This window comes from Lissotriton vulgaris, chromosome 4_1 (assembly GCF_964263255.1).
Source record: "Lissotriton vulgaris chromosome 4_1, aLisVul1.2, whole genome shotgun sequence".
Taxonomy (NCBI): Eukaryota; Metazoa; Chordata; class Amphibia; order Caudata; family Salamandridae; genus Lissotriton; species Lissotriton vulgaris.
The window spans coordinates 164,391,689-164,408,398 of record NC_141691.1 but is presented as its reverse complement, the minus strand read 5'-3'; positions in this window follow the sequence as shown (position 1 = coordinate 164,408,398).

Here is a 16,710-nt window from a genome sequence, read left to right as displayed (position 1 = left end):
CCAAGAAAGAGTGAGGCGATCGGTAAAAGCAGTGCAGGATGCTAAATGGGACGATGAAGCTAAAAAGTGGAGGGTGCAAAAGATAGAAGCAGACAAACTGTTCACAATGTTAGAAGCTACGGGAGAAAAGAAACCTCTAGAGGAAGATGAGGATAGCGAGCCAGATGAGGATCTGATAGAGAGACTATTAACAGATAGACCACCTCCGTACAACAGAGAAGCCGAAAGTCCTGCATTACAGCAAGGGGACGGAGCTAGATGGGGGGAATATAAATCGCTCCCAGTAACAGAGTGGGATGTCAAGAAAGGTGAGGAAGTACCTCAATCTAGTCCCGAACAGAGAGTAGTGGGAAGATTCGTGGTCCAGAAGGTGCCAGAAACACAGCATGCAAGGTCGTATCAAATGCCCGACGCTCTACAAGTACCTGTTACCATAGGCCCTATAGTGTCAATTTACAACCCAGAGGGGGTCCAGCAGGAGGAACAGGCACGATGGGACAGAGAAAGGGCAGAGATAGAGGGAAGGAATAATACGATCAATTCCCAGAGGCAGTTGCTAGGACCAATGAGTCGGAGTACCCCACTAGATTCCGCAACGGGTCCCTGGATAGAACAAGGGGGTCAGAGAGGACAGATGGATTTGAGGGGACCGAAACCGAAATCCTATAAGGAATTAAGGGAATATTTGAGAGAATGGGATGCTGCCGAAGAGACTCAGAATAAAAGATTAGAAACAGGAGCAGAATGGAGTGACCAGGATAACAGGATCCTCTCTCACTGCGGAGCTGGCGAAAGCAGCCCTGAGTGGGAGGGAGGGAGTCAAGGAAGCAGAGGAGATACTTGCCATACTGCCAGTGGCAATAGGCAAATGTGCGACGACAGGAATGCAGGGTGTGGGGGAGTGCCTCGCGTCATCCTTAGTGAGGGGGAACGAAAGACGCAGGAGTACCGAAATAGTTTCAAGTGCACTCACCATGCCCCGGACAAAAATGTGCGACATTGGAATCACGGGAACATGGAGAGTCGCGAAACGTCTCGCCATGCATCCGGTGATCACGGACGAAGTCAGGGGAATATGGAGAGTCGCGAAACGTCTCGCCATGCATCCGGTGATCACGAACGAGATCGCGGGAACATGGAGGACCGTGGAGGACCCTTCATTCTATTGAGCGACACCAGACAGCAAGGGATTTGCAGTGATACAGAACAGCACGGAGGATCCTATATTGTATCTAGAGAAACCGAGCCGAAAAGACGGAATGTAGTGATGGGGAATGGATTAACGTTCCACCATACCCCACGGGAAGATGGAAAAGCTTGGGATCTAGAGAGGTGGGAACAAAGAGATGGAAGAAGAACTCCTCATAACTCACCTGTGCTTAGACGTAGGGCGCATAGTGGAGGTGAGAGGGGTGTGAGTGAACAACCTAGGACTGACGTACTGAGAGCTGAAATAAAAGCAAGACGGATTGATGTAACGAGTTTAAAATCAGACTTGGATGACGGCACAGTGGCAATAGAAAGGTTAGAGCTGTACGAACCGGATGAAATACTGTTTTTATCTAAGGATGTTACTCGGAAAGCAAGGGCAGCTCATGAAAAATTATCTGAATTGGCAGACAGGTATATGATAGACATGTCACGGACTAAAGCTTTACAGGCCAACCATATGCTAAATTGCACGGATCAGGATCTAGATGAGCGTAGGACGATTGGGCTAAGAGTACACATAAGGGAACTAATCATGTGCATCAGAATATGGCGGGATCTGGATAGATGGGAGGAAAGATGGTCCAAGAGGGGGTCCGTCGGAAGGAGTACACTTGCGAAGTCCCAAGATGGAGAGCTGATGCGAATGGAAGCTTTCCCTTTGCGAGAAATCGCGAACGGAAACTACGTCCATGTGCCCTGGAGTAGGGGGGATTTAGCGGCATTTACTAATTCTTTCCCCAAGTTAAGAGAGAACCCCGTGGAGTGGTACAAGCAGGTAGAGAGGTTCGTGAAGATCTCTAAGGTGCTGTGGATCGATTTGAACACCTTGTTCGATATCGTAGTACCCGGAGATTTGTGGACGGCATGCAAGCTTAGTATTGAATGGCCCGCTTGTGAGCCTCCGAGAGATGCCAGGACGAATGGTCCATCAGATAGAGTCATGGAAAAGTACGAGAGAGTAATAGCATGGTTAAAAGAGAAAGTGCCAGTGCAAGACATAGACTGGGTTAAGATAGATCGAACAACTCAGGAGCCTAAAGAGACAGTTCACGAGTTCTACGAGAGATTGCTGAAAGCCTTCAAACAGTATAGCGGGTTGGATGTCATGGATCCTAAGGACATAGGACAGTTTGTGTCGAAGTTTGTTCTAGGATTGAGGCCAGACATAAGCCTAATGATACAACAGCATTTGATTTGTTGGCAGAATAAACCTTTAGATGAGATCTTGAGGTATGCGAGGTACTGTAGCGACGAAATAGATTCGAAGGCAAAGAAACTTAAAGAAAAGCTGATGTTGGTGCAGATGCAATCAGCTGGAAAGGGTGGACAGCGGCAACAGGGGACAGGCACACCAGTAAAGAAACAGAATAATCAGAGCAGAGATGAGGAAGAAAGACCGAGACCGAGAATAGATATCGCGACACTTAAAAAGACAACGAGGTGCCATCAGTGTAACGAGGTGGGACATTGGAGACGCGAGTGTCCCTATAATGTCGAGACGGGGGAGTTAGAACAGGAGGAGGATGAGGTTCAACCCAGCATGGTAAAGGGAACAGCAGTCCCGAAGGGAAAGTTTATCAAAGGGGGGAATCAGACTCCTCGAGCGCCGTTCCCTCAACCGCCTCGCATTACAAATGGAGGGAAAACCTATAGACAAATGCCATTGTTCGTAGGAGGAGAAGAATGCTACTACGTTGATCCTCTTACAGGGCAACGAGTGAATAGAGAAGAAGACTGTACTCTAGGTGCAGCCCTGGAAGTAGATCAGAGAGGACCATACGTAGAAGCTGAAGTAGCTGGATGTCCTACGACCTTTTTGGTGGATACGGGGGCCACTCGATCCATGTTGAGATCAGCGGTAGTCCTGGGTCTGCCAATGTCGGGAGAGACGATTCAGGTGGTAGGAGTCGCAAACAGGAGGATGACGAATCCTCTGACAGAACCAGTGTCAGTAAAGATAGGGAATTACAGTGATGAACATCAGTTTGCAATCTGTGATTCTAGCCCTGTGTGTCTGTTAGGAAGAGATCTGTTGTGTAAACTGAATTGCACAATACATTGCACACCTGAAGGAGTAGAAGTGCAGACCAACGATGAGGATGCCGATTTTAAAGTTGTAAACTCACAGGAATGTGTGGAACTATATCCTACCCTAACAGTGGAGGAGCTTCCACAGGATTTGAGGGAGAAAGTGTCAGCTGAGGTGTGGGATTTTACTGGAGAAGAAATAGGATTGATCAAAGGGGTAGAGCCAGTAAAGATCATGGTAAGACCCAACGCTGAGTATCCGAGAATACCACAATATAAGTTGACACCGGAGACGATTGCAGGAATAAAGCCTGTGATCGAATCCATGATTAAACAGGGAATACTGAAGGAGATCGTGGGAAGTCCATGTAACTCCCCGATTATGGGTTTGCAGAAGCCTAGTGGAAAATACAGAATAGTGCAGGACCTTCGAAAGATTAATAATATCGTTGTTTCATGTTGTCCAGTGGTACCGAATCCATCAGTGATATTGTTTCAGATACCGTTCCAAGCTGAATGGTTCACCGTGATAGACTTATGCCAGGCTTTCTTTTCGATTCCTTTAGATGAGGAGAGCCAGTATTTGTTCGCTTTTAAGCAGGAAAATCGCGTTTTAACATGGTGTCGTATCCCTCAGGGGTATACAGAAAGCCCATCGATTTTTAACCAGCTGCTGAAGAAAAATCTTGAAAGTCTAGTACTGCCCAAGAACTCGGTTCCAGTCCAGTACATAGACGACCTCCTAGTTGCGTCAGAAACTGAGGAAGCTTGCAAAGTAGACACCATCACCTTGTTAAATCACTTGGCCGAGAACGGACACAAGGTGTCTCCAAGTAAATTGCAGTATTGTCTGACCGAAGTGCAATACTTGGGCCACAGGATTGAAAAGGGAAAACGGAAGGTGTCTCCAGACAGAATAGAGGCGATCATGAAAATGAACGCGCCTAAAACACAACGAGAAGTCAGGATGTTTCTAGGCATGGTCGGTTACTGTCGACAGTGGATAGCCAACTTTTCACTGAAGGCAAAACCTTTATTACAACTGACGCACAAAGGAGTGAGTGATCCGGTACCATGGGACAAAGATTGTTTGATGGCGTTTTTGCAGTTGAGGGAGGACTTATGTCGTGCCCCGGCTTTAGGAATGCCTGATTACACAAAAACATTTTTGCTTTACTGCTGCGAAAGAGAGGGATGCGCTTTAGCAGTTTTGGCCCAGATACACGGAGATGCGCGTAGGCCAGTTGCTTATTTTTCGGCTACATTAGATCCAGTAGCCGCAGCGTTGCCCGGATGTCTCAAATCCGTAGCTGCAACGGGTGTCAGCATTGAACGATGTGAAAGTGTGGTAATGGGACATCAGTTAGTGGTGTACGTACCGCATTCTGTAGAATTGTTAATGACCAGGACTAAGACTCAGCATCTGACGAATAGCAGGCTCACACGCTACGAGCAAGTCATTTTGGCTGCCGAGAATGTGACCCTAAAAAGATGCTCCGTCTTGAATCCTGCAACTTTGATGCCACTTCCAAATGATATTGATGATGAAATTTGTACAGATCATGACTGCCTTGATGTGACTGAACTATGCACCAAACCGAGACCAGATATCGTAGATGAGCCATTGACTGACCCCGATGAAATATTCTTTGTTGATGGTTCATGCGTAAGAGACGATATTGGTCAGCTGAGAGCAGCATATGCAGTTTGTACAATTACCAGAGTTGTGGAAGCCGCTTGCCTGGAAGGAGTACATTCCGCTCAGGTAGCTGAAATTATTGCTTTGACCCGTGCCTGCTTAGCAGGTAACAAAATTCGAGTCACCATATACACCGATAGCCAGTATGGTTTCGGGGTAGTTCACGACTATGGGCAGTTATGGTCTCAAAGAGGTTACATGACCTCCTCGGGTTCTCCAATTAGAAATGGAGAATTCGTGAGATTATTGTTAGAGGCATTACAAGGTCCGTCAGCCATAGCGGTCGTCAAATGTGCCGCGCACACGAAGAACGTAGACTTTGTGTCGCAAGGCAACCGTTATGCTGACGAGGTAGCACGTTACTGTGCAGAACAAGGTTATTCTCACACCAATGTAGAAGTGGGGGGAATACAGGAAAGAACTGAATTGACAATGTTGTTAGACACTGTAGATACATGGGATGAGTTGAAATGTGTTCAGGAAAATGCACCAGATGATGAGAAAAAGGGCTGGGAGACAGCTGGATGTACAAAAAGTGAAATGAACTTTTGGATCTCTGCAGATGGGAGAGCAGTTTTACCAAACGAACTTGTTAGTCCAATGGCAAGGAAATTGCATGGATCAGCACATATAGGTAGAGATGCTATGGTGAGAGTATTCAGACAAACGTGGTTTAATCCGAAGTTTAGAGTAGCGGCAGAAGCAGTATGTCAGCGTTGTGCGATCTGTCAGCAACTAAACGTAGGAAAGAGAACACCAGTCACACTGAGTCACATTGGGAGGTCTGGGGGGCCTTTCAATAGAATGCAGCTTGATTTCATCGAAATGCCTCAATGCAATAGACTCAGATACGTGTTAGTGATTGTCTGTATCTTTTCTAGATGGGTTGAAGCTTACCCGACACGTAGGTGCGATACACTCACAGTAGCGAAATTGTTGCTTAGAGAGTTGATACCGAGGTTCGGGGTGCCATCCTCTTTGGAATCGGACAGAGGAACTCATTTCAATAGCGAAGTAGTGAAGATGCTATGTTCAGCCTTGAGTATTGACCAGAAGCTCCATTGCAGTTATCGACCAGAAGCTTCAGGGATTGTAGAACAAATCAACAGCACAATCAAGTCCAGACTTGCCAAAGTTTGTTCATCGACATCCCTGAATTGGCCTGATGCACTTCCATTGGTTCTTATGAGCATACGTAGCACACCAGATAGGAAAACAGGTCTGTCTCCACACGAGGTGCTAATGGGAAGAGCTATGAGATTGCCATCGGTTCCAACTGCAGCGTTATTGAACATCACAGACGATTTGATCTTGGACTACTGCAAGGGACTATCTGATGCCATTAATTCTGTGTCCCTCCAGGTCCAGGCTGCAGAGGTTCCATCAGCACAAGACTTGTGCCATGACCTGTGTCCGGGGGACTGGGTCCTGGTGAAGAAGCACGTCAGGAAGAACTGTCTAGACGTGCGCTGGCGAGGACCGTTCCAAGTCATACTAGTTACGAACACTGCAGTAAAGTGTGGAGGTTTGCCCAACTGGATACACGCCTCACACACCCGAAGAGTGCCAACACCTCTGGAAGAAACAGCTCCTCTCTCGGATGAGAATCCAGCGGAAAGCGGAGAAGCCACAGAGGGGGAAAGCCAAGCTGTAGAGGTGATCGAAGAGGCTGAGCCTGTGTCGGAGCAGGCCGACGACGGTCAGGACACCAGTGGGACCGAAGTCGTCTCAGAAGAAGAGAGTACATGGGAGTTCGAATCAGATAACGAACAAGCTGTGAGCGATCAAGAGGCAAGTCCGAGAACGAGGAGCAGGAGGACAAGGAGTGAAGAAGCCAGTTGGCCGGAGAGAAGGAGAAGGCCAAACTTAAAAGCAAATCAAGAAAGAACCCTTGTCCCGATCTCTGAAGAGTCGGATCAAGAAGAAGAAACTACAGATTCAGGATCTGAGAGTCCAAGAAGATCGAGAAGAGTACGTGTGCCCTGCAGAAGGTACGCCACCCCAGAGTGGACTTACCTAGCAGATGTCTTGGGGACAGAAATCTGGGAGAGTGAAAGAAGTGAAAGTGATCGATCTCGATCCATTTGTGGCAGTGGAGATATGGATGTTGACGCCTGGACTCGAGACTGAGGGGTTACTGACTTTCACACTTCCCATACCCCCATACCTAAGTCGGATCAAAGATCTAGTGCTAAATCGATTACAGTTTCCAACTTTTGGTCATCAAATACCAGAACAAGAAGAAAAAGTCATTCGTTTTGAATTATTGGAACATGTTATTAAAGCTGCAGGTACGAGAATAATTGTAGATGCATAAAGACTTTTGTGTTTAAGCTATAAAGAAGATAACCTAGCGCCGAGTGGAAAGAAGAATAAATTTAGGGATTACATTTAGAGGACGGAGAAGGGTTAGGGTTGTCTATTGCTGAAATGAAAAAGACATTGTTGTGAAAAGAGACTTTGTTGATAAAGAGCACTTTACAGATTGAGAAAGCAAATAAAGCAAACTAAAGACTCGAAAAGAAACTTTTCTTCGCAAAAGAAAGAGCTACGCTGTTTGATAACATGGAGAACGGCAACCCTAACCGAAAAGCCAAATGCATAATAGGTACACTAATAGCAGTAGTAATTTTTCTTATTATTACAGTAGTTACCACATCATACATGGTAGGACATGCAAGTGAAAAAGAGACAACAGATGTAAAGCCTGTAACGACTTTGAAACCTGCTCTGGTTGGGAAGAAGGAGGAGAGCAATGACATCCGTGAAAAGGCGTTACTGGCAAATGAAGCTCGTAGGTTACACGTAGACGAGTCACAGGGAAACTTTAGGTCAAATGCATATGCCAAGCTATTGTATGAGTATATCGATGCCATGGAGGCCAAGGAATGTTATGTATGTATGCAATTGCCGGCTTCCGTAGACGAAGGCATCAGATATCATCATCTCCCACTGACTTATGGGATAACATGTAGTTTACTGCTCAGTATATTTTATGGTAGGGAAGGATTTGAGTACTACTTTTCAAATTATGATTCGGTACTGCCTGAAGTCCCGAATTATAAACAAATGAATAAGTGGGACTATTATAAAAAGGAAGATCGATTAGCCAAGTTCTTTCTTCCTTGGGATACACTGGATACTTCATATGCACGCAGAAATAATCTGACTTGCAAGGTGTCAGAAGTACAGAAAAAGTTCATAGGACAAGTAGATGACCGATACAGAAGGCAGAAGATTCTAAAAATGTCAGGACAGTGGAAAACAGATTGGACCGAAGAAGAAAAAGCACACAAGAAGAAAGGTAGCAATGGTCCAATAGCTTTGGATAGAACGCAGAAAGGAAAGTTATGTTTAACTCGAAGCAAGACGTATTATGAGAGTGTATTTGTAGGTGAAGTAAATTGCGAACATGCTTTTAGATTAGAGTACTATACGAAAGATTTTATGAAAGGGATGCAAGCGATTCCAAATGTATATTTTGTATGTGGAAGAAATGCCTATGTAAAACTGCCTGACAATTGGTATGGTTCGTGTTACTTGGCAATTGTCTTCCCCAAAATATATCATGCAAAGGATTTAGCGATCATAGAAGGAAAGGCTTCGACAAGAGCGAAAAGGGAAGTAGGAGATGCAGAAGTAGTTGGAGACATTTTTGGAGCAATGTTTCCTATGTTAGGTTTGATACTTAACGATGTTAAGATCAGGAGACTAGCTACAGTTGTAGATAGATTATCTGCAAGTACTGCAAGGTCATTGATGCTAGTAGAAGGGGAGATGCAGTCGATTAGAGCAATGGTTCTTCAGAACCGACTTGCTTTAGATGTACTGCTAGCAAAAGAGGGCGGAGTCTGCAAGGCTTTGAAGGTCCAAGAATGTTGTACTTACATTCCAGACAATTCAAAACCACTTGAGAAAGTCATACAAAACATTACACAGATACATAAAGAAATAGAAGATTTATCAAAAATAAATGTTTGGGAGAAAGTAGGTCATGGAGTAGGAAAGGTTGGAAGTTGGTTTGCCAACCTTGGTAAAAGCGTTGTGTGGTATATATTAAAACCTATATTGATAGTATTGATTTGCATAATCACATTATTAGGGTTGGTGAAATTGTACAAATGGTATAGGTCGAACCGGTTACAAAGATCCATGAGAGAGCAAGAAAGGAGATTAGCTGCTTTACAAGATCAACAGTACAAAAGCTTAAGAGCTCTCGAAACGATAAAAAGGGGGAATCTTGTAACTAGTTCTGTGTAGGGTGTTATTCAAATTGCATTTAGTGATGACTCCTAGAAGTCATCAAAGGGGGGAACTGAGAGAGCGCAATTTGAATAAAAAATATGTATGTACCATATTCACAAGCATATCGCATAAATGTGGAGTCTATAACGTGAAGTTAACACTTGTAGTATAAAGTTAGCCGATGTAACATGAGCAATAGGAAATGTGTCTATTCTATAAAGTGTATTAGAATTAGAGAAGCCCGTATACATAGTGGGCTAATGTAGAAATGAATAGAAATGCTTAAGAACAGTAGAACGTGCAAAACTGAATAGACGTGTGTAATCATGAAACGGAGAAACGGCGAAAACGTAAAGCGAAGAAATGTGCAGAGAATGTATAGCACGATGTAAGCAAGAGAATATAAATGTTGCGTTATATGTAGAATGTATTCACTTATAAGCAAACGATTTGCTAAATTCGATTATACATAAATGTGTGTTAAAGGTTATACTGTGTAGAAGCTTTTTGTAGGAATGTTAGAAAAGGTTTGGTCATATGTGATTTTAACCTAACTGACCAAGAGTTCGCAGGAGTGTAGTCCGCTGTATGTAATTTAGTGGGCTCACAGGAGTCGTGAATAGCCTTGATCTGAATGTGCGAAACAAGAGTCAAAGGTCTTGCTAGATTTAAGGTGACAATGCTGGACGAAGTTTATGGCCTAAACGTGATAAGAGACGCTTGGAATTTGAGTCTTGTTTAGAAATGACCGTTCACAGGACCAACTAAGGTTACGAATACAGTCGTAAAGAGTAGAGTTCTGCTGAGGTGATAGACTTTTGCTCCGAAAGTGTCAAATGAAATGTCAAATGAAGTCACCGGCAAGAAGACGAAGATGGCGTCTAAGGAGAAGGGTCAACTTAACGGACGACGCGAAGAGATGAAGCCATGGAAAGAGCTAGAAATGACATCATGGGGAAAGTGCGTGGTGGGCGTCGAAGGGGCGTTCCACCCATACTGTGATTGTGTATTTTAGGGACAGCACCCTGGGGAGGAGAAGTTAGGAGCGAGCGCTGAGAGAGATCAGAGCGCAAGAGAGCAGTAGGCCGAGGACCCTTAGAGAGCGGATGGGTAGGCAGAGAGGGTACTGCTTCTCGACATAAGTTACCATTAGGGGTTAAGAGAGTTTGAACTTCTTTGGAAGTCAAACTGCTGACACCTTTTTAGGTAAGGAACTTGCGAAGTAGGGATGTCACATAGTACAGAGTAGGGACAGAATTAACTTGTTTATTCTTTTTGTAGATGACGCAACGGGACCACATTGTGTCGATGCTTTTTAATCTGCTGATTTTTGAATTGACTTTAATTGTATTCTTTTGTAGACTGAGGTTCTTTAGGGAATTTATGTTCCTTCTAGTTCCTGTATACTTATTGAATCTTATCCTGAGAGGATTGTATATGCAACTTTTCTTGATTTTATATTAAACTTTTAAAACTTCATCAGTCGTAAGTGGTCCTTCAGAGTTGCGTCAGTTCATGGGGTTAATTTAACCTATGCGGGGTTTATCTTTTACTCAATGACAGAAAATAACCGATCCAAATTGATGAATGAGATTAGTATCTAAGTGATCAAAAAGGGTATCAAAATCTCATTCCCCGCAGAACCCTTCCTGGCCTTTCCCTGTGAAGTGCCCACTCCTGGGCACCCCCAAGGTGAAGCCAGGTATCCTAGCTCTGTTGGGACCGTTGTGGAGATTAAGCAAGCTATTGCCAAGAGTTGCAGAGTGGGACCCATGATTAGAATAGGCACCGAGGCGAGAATTATCAGGTACGTGGAAATTGAGCCCATGACCCGCAGAGGCGGGAATTGAACCCTGGTCCGGGCCAGACCTCTGCATCAGGGTTTGCCGCTCTAACCATTGAGCCACACTTCTCCACAAATAGGTATAACTGTTCATCCTAAGTGTTAGAAATTGGGTTCCTGGTTGACTAGCAGTAATCACAATCCTAGTCAGGGCAAAGTGCAAACACACCCTAAATAACCCTGTGCTCACCCGCTGGTAGCTTGTCACAGAGCTGTCAGGCTTAACTTTGGAGGCAATGTGTAAGTGTTTGTGCAACATTTCAAACAGTTAAGCAGTGAAAACACCATACAAAAAGATTCCACAATAGTTTGGAGAATAGAACTTATTTAAAAAAAATAAAACAAGACCTAACTGACAAAAATCTTATAAGGAGAACTGGAGTTATGAATTTGAAAAGAATAAACTGTAAAATAGCGCTTAAAAGCCTAAAGCACCAACCAGGGATATCTGGTTGTGCTGGACCAAGTCAAATCCAAAAGTTCAGGCCGACTATTATGGAACGCTGGGCGGATGCAGTTCCAGATTAGTCCGGTTAATGCTTTACCTTCTCAAGTTTTGTGCCAAGAGTCCCATTCACGGGGAAGGAGTTCGCCGGGGGCAAGGAGAGTATTGCTGCCTGGGGTCAGCAGGGCGTGAAGAGCCGGCCATGCATCCTGATGGGCAGACTTGAGCCTCGCAATCGTGACTGGCGATACTTGCTGGGCAGAGAGATGAACTTGCGAAATCCTCACACTGGATCTTTGTGCGAGTGACAAGGTTCCGGAGCAAACTGGCCTGTTCGCATTCGTGAAGAGCTCAAAAGCTTGACTTAAAGAGCAAAAACACAACTTCCATGGGTCCAGGACCTGAGAGATGCCTCTTGGGGTCAGGAGCTCGTTGAAGACGGATCCAGGAGCTGTGGGGAGCCTCTTATATCCATGAGGTCAATAGACTAGCCCTTTGATTCACTCTGGGATCCTGGGTTCAAGATGGGTTCCAGGTCCAATTTTTCTTTCCAAGGCAAGAGGGCAGCAGACAGACAGCACAGCAAGGCTTCAGAGTAGCAGTCCAGCTAGGTGTCAGTCCTTCAGCAGCATGGTACTCCTTCTTCCTGGTAGAGTATTACAAGGCCAGAAGTATTCTGAAGTGGTGGTGTCAGAGGTACAGTATTTATATCCAGTTTTGTCTTTGAAATGGGAGAGACTTCAAAGAAATCCCTTTGAAGTGCACAGAGTCTCTGTCTTTCCTGCCCTGGCTCCAGACTCACTACAGGAGCTTATACATCCCTTTGTGTGCGGACAGGACACAGTCTATTTAAGTGTAAGTGAGGTTGTGCCCAGCTCCTCCCTCCCATCTTGCCTGGATTGCCCATCAGGTCACACCTAAGCTCCCATTGTGTGTGACTGTCTAGGGGAAATACACAGAGCCCTGCTGTCACCCACCCCAGACGTATGAGCAGAGAGAGACAGCAGGCACCAAGTAAGAAACGTCAACTTTCTAAAAGTGGCATTTTCAGAATAGCAATTTAAAATCCAAGGTCACCATAAGTTAGGATCTAAAATTAGGATTCCAGAAACAACAAACTTGTGAGCGCGTGAAAACTCTTCCCAATTGGAAACTGCACTTATAAAATGTAATAAGGAAATCCCAATGTTATCTTATGGGAGGGATAGGTTTTACAGTAGTTTTTACTACCAGGACTTTTAAAACCTAAGAGTACATAACCTACTTTTTAAAATACACAGCACCGTGCCCTTGGGCTGTCCAGGGCCTGACTTATATGTATTATTAAGGAAGGTTTGGGCCTGGCAAGAGCTTTATCTTGACAGGTCGACAAGGCATGTTTAAAGAGCTACTTAAGTAGGTGGTACAAGTAGAGCTGCAGCACTACTAGTAGTATTTAATTTGCAGGCCCTAGGCACATGTGGTGCACTTTACGAGGTACTTATCAGTAAATTAAATATGCCAATTGTGGATAAGCTAATGTTACCACGTTTTAGGGAAAGAGCACAAGCACTTTAGCACTGGTTAGCAATGGTAAAGTGTGCACAGTCCTAAGCCCAGCAAAAATGAATTCAGCAAAAACAGGAGGTCTGAAGGCAACAAGTCAGGGGAAACCACTCCAAGGATGCCTGGTCTAACACTTAGTTAAATCTGGTCTTTTTCTGGCCATATTTTCATAGATTCTGGGGAAAAAACACTGAACTGAGCAGAGGGGAAGTTTCACAGGGAGGGCTAGTATATAATGAAGGAATAGAATACAAGGGCTGAGGTGCATGGTAAGCTTGTGCCCGTGCTAGGAGACCATTGTCTGCTTCTCAATACTACTGAAGGGGTTGGACCTTTGCCAGCCTGACACCTGCCCCTGCAGCAGTGAAGACAGATTTGATGTCTCTGGTACTGAAATGATTGGGTTTGAAGTTTGCAGACTAGGTAATTGTAGGCCCTGAGAGACTTGGAATCGTAATGTGCGAAATTTCACCCAGAGTTATAGCTACAGGCAAAATACTACAATTTATAATAAGAGCTTTTGTCATCAGCCTCGCGCTGGGCATGCCCTATCACCCTTGTTGCCTTGTTCAGGATTTATGAGCCCATACCAGCAGCAGTTTATTATTCCAAAAACTCACTCATATATTTCTCCAATACTTCAGCATGCCTGGACAATGCATCATCAGCACCTTTCTGTACATATTTCTCTTTTTGATCTTAAACCATTTAAACGCCTTTATTTATTTATTTTTATTCCAGTTTTGTATAGCGCAAAACACTGTCACCCAAAGGGTATCCTGGCTCTTTGACTGACAAACTAGCACACGGTCTTAAAGATCACACTACTCTAGGAAAGAGATGAGTTTTTAGATTTCTCTTCAAGAGAGGGAGTTCGCTCATACTCCTCAGATGGAGCGGGAGAGAGTTCCAAAGACTGGCGGCAGCGAAGCTGAAGGAACGTCCGCCCATCCTTGACCTTTGAAACCTGGGAACCGTAGCCAGGTAAGCAGAAGAGGCGTGCAAGGTACTTGAAACAGTGTACCAGGAGAAAAGATTCTGCAGCATGCCGGGACCCTGCCCATGCAGCGCCCTAAAGACCAAGCATGAGGCCTTAAAAAGGATCCGCTGTTGGACCGGTAACCAATGTAAGTCACGCAGCGCCGTAGTGGATGAAGCGGAACGCGGACGGGATAAAGCTAGCTTAGCCGCCATGTTTTGAATCCGTTGTAGCTTGCCGACCAAGTTCTTCGGTGCACCCAAAAGCAATGCGTTGCAATAGTCCAACCTGCTCAGTATGATCCCACGTACCGCCTCAGATCTGGCCGGGACTGGAAGCATAGGAAGGACTTTGCATGCGAAGCAGTTCCATACAGGTGGCCACGGTCTTGTTGGCAAAGCTATCCAATTGAAGATTGGGCTCAAACATGACTCCCAGATTTCGCACAGAGTCCGCTGCTGTCCCTGATCCGGGAAAGAAGGAAGGCCAGAAATCCTCTGGTAGTGAGTGTGGAACACGGTCAGTGGAACAGTAAAGCACCTCTGTTTTAGACCTATTGAACTGGAGTGAATTGGAACACAACCAGTCAGCTGTAGCTGACATACAGCGATGAAAGGTCTCCAACGCAACCGCCTTTTCACCCTCCAGCAAAAAGATCAATTGGGTGTCATCGGCATAGTTAAATACCGAGATACCAAAGGTGCCAATAAGATGGATAAGCGGTCGGAGGTACAAATTAAACAGTATTGGGCTGATGGCAGAGCCCTGGGGCACCCCCTGCCCAACCTTCCGCACACCAGATCTAAAAGGCGGCAAGGCCACCACTTGCTGTCTAATATGGAGGTATGAGACTAGCCAGTCTCTAGCCAGCCCTGTTACTCCAGCCTCCTCCAGTCTCCTGATGAGAATCGGATGGCTAACCGTGTCGAACGCGGCCGACATGTCGAGCAGCACCAAAAACGCTGCTCGCCCAGTGTCGACTCGCGAACGAAGTTTGTTCAGCACGACCACCAGAGCCGACTCCATCCCATGCATTGGGCGGAACCCAAACTGGGCCACGTCCAGATAGTTGTTAACTTCCAGGTATCTGAACAGGGACTGGGTAACCACCTTCTCCATGATTTTAACCGGAAAAGGGAGGAGTGAAATGGGCCTATAATTCTCCGGGCAAGTGGGGTCTAAGGTAGGCTTCTTCAAGAGGGGGGACACCACTGCTGTTTTCCAACAGTCCGGGACGAGGGCAGATTCAAAGGACTGAAGGCAGATGGAATACAAGGGGAGGAAGAGTTCCCCATGAAAGAGCTTCCAAAATTTATGAGGAAGCGGGTCCATAGGAGAACCCGAGGACACCGTCAGTGCCAGTCGACAAAAATCGTCGAAATTCGGGACAGAGAAACTGCTCAGCCGAGGCAGAGCCAGCAGAGCTTCTGAGTCATCTAGGGTAGATGGTACATCCCAGGGTGGCCGGGGCTGGCTGTCCAATGGAGTAAGGCCGCTCAATATGGAAGCTATCTTAGCTTCAAATGCGGCTGCCAAAGAGTCGCATAAGGCCTGAGAAGCTGAGATGTTATTTGAGGCACAGGCCGGCTGGGAGAGGTCCTTGACAATCCTAAACAAGGCTTGTGACTTATTAGGTGCATGGTTCAAGGTCTCCTCAAGGTAGACTGCTTTCGCACATTTAATCTGTGCTTTATATTCCATAAGAGCGAGCTTAAAAGCGATCTTATCTAGATGTAAGTAGTGCTTCCTCCAGGTCCTCTCAGCCCGTTTGCACCGTCGTTTCAGTTGCCGAAGGTCGCTGGAATACCAAGGTTTAGATTTTTCCTGCCTGTCCCGTGATCTCCGGAAAGGAACGACCGAATCCAAAGAGTTCGAGATTTGCTGACAAAGATTATTGTAACTTTCCTCCACACTCTTCCTCAACACAAATTCAACAGGGAGAAGGCTGGGCAGAACTAAGGCTTTTGCAAGCCTAGACTAAGGTCTGCCCACCTTAAATGATTGCGACCGTGGAGCGTCCGAGGGGCCATCCGCAAGAAGAAGGGAGAAAGAGACCAAAGCATGGTCTGTCCAGCGTTGGGGTGAAATACCCTTCACTGACACCTGCATGCTGTCCGCGAACACTAGGTCCAAGATATGACCCTTCAAGTGAGTTGTAGAGAGCACCAGCTGTTGCAGCTGAATGTTGCAGCAGGCCTGGCATAACTCCTTGCAAGCGAGATGTGCCGGGCCATTTGGCCACAAGTTAAAATCGCCCAAAATGAGTAGCCTGCAATGGGAGTTAGAGAGGTCATAAATGAGGTCGATGAAGTCATGCAAAGTAGATGCAGTGTTGGCGGGGGGTCTATAACAGAGCACCCCAGACTGAGAGACACCCTTCTGACCAGTAAAGGAAAAACCCATCGATTCGAAGCCCTGCACCTGCTTAATCTCTAAACGAGGAAGGGATAAAGAGTCTCTAAAAATCACCCCCACTCCTCCACCTCTGTTCTTCAAACGGGGGGAGTGCAAGATTTTATATCCCACAGGGCAGGCCAGCCCTAGTTCCACATTACTGTCTGCCCTGGTCCAAGACTCTGTCATGAAGAGCACATCCAGACTAGACGATTCAATGAGAAAAATTATCTCAGTAGAATGCTTACATAGGGATCTTACATTCAAGAGACCGCATGCAAGCAGCTCCAACCTACGGGCAGCCATGCCCTGCTGGGACG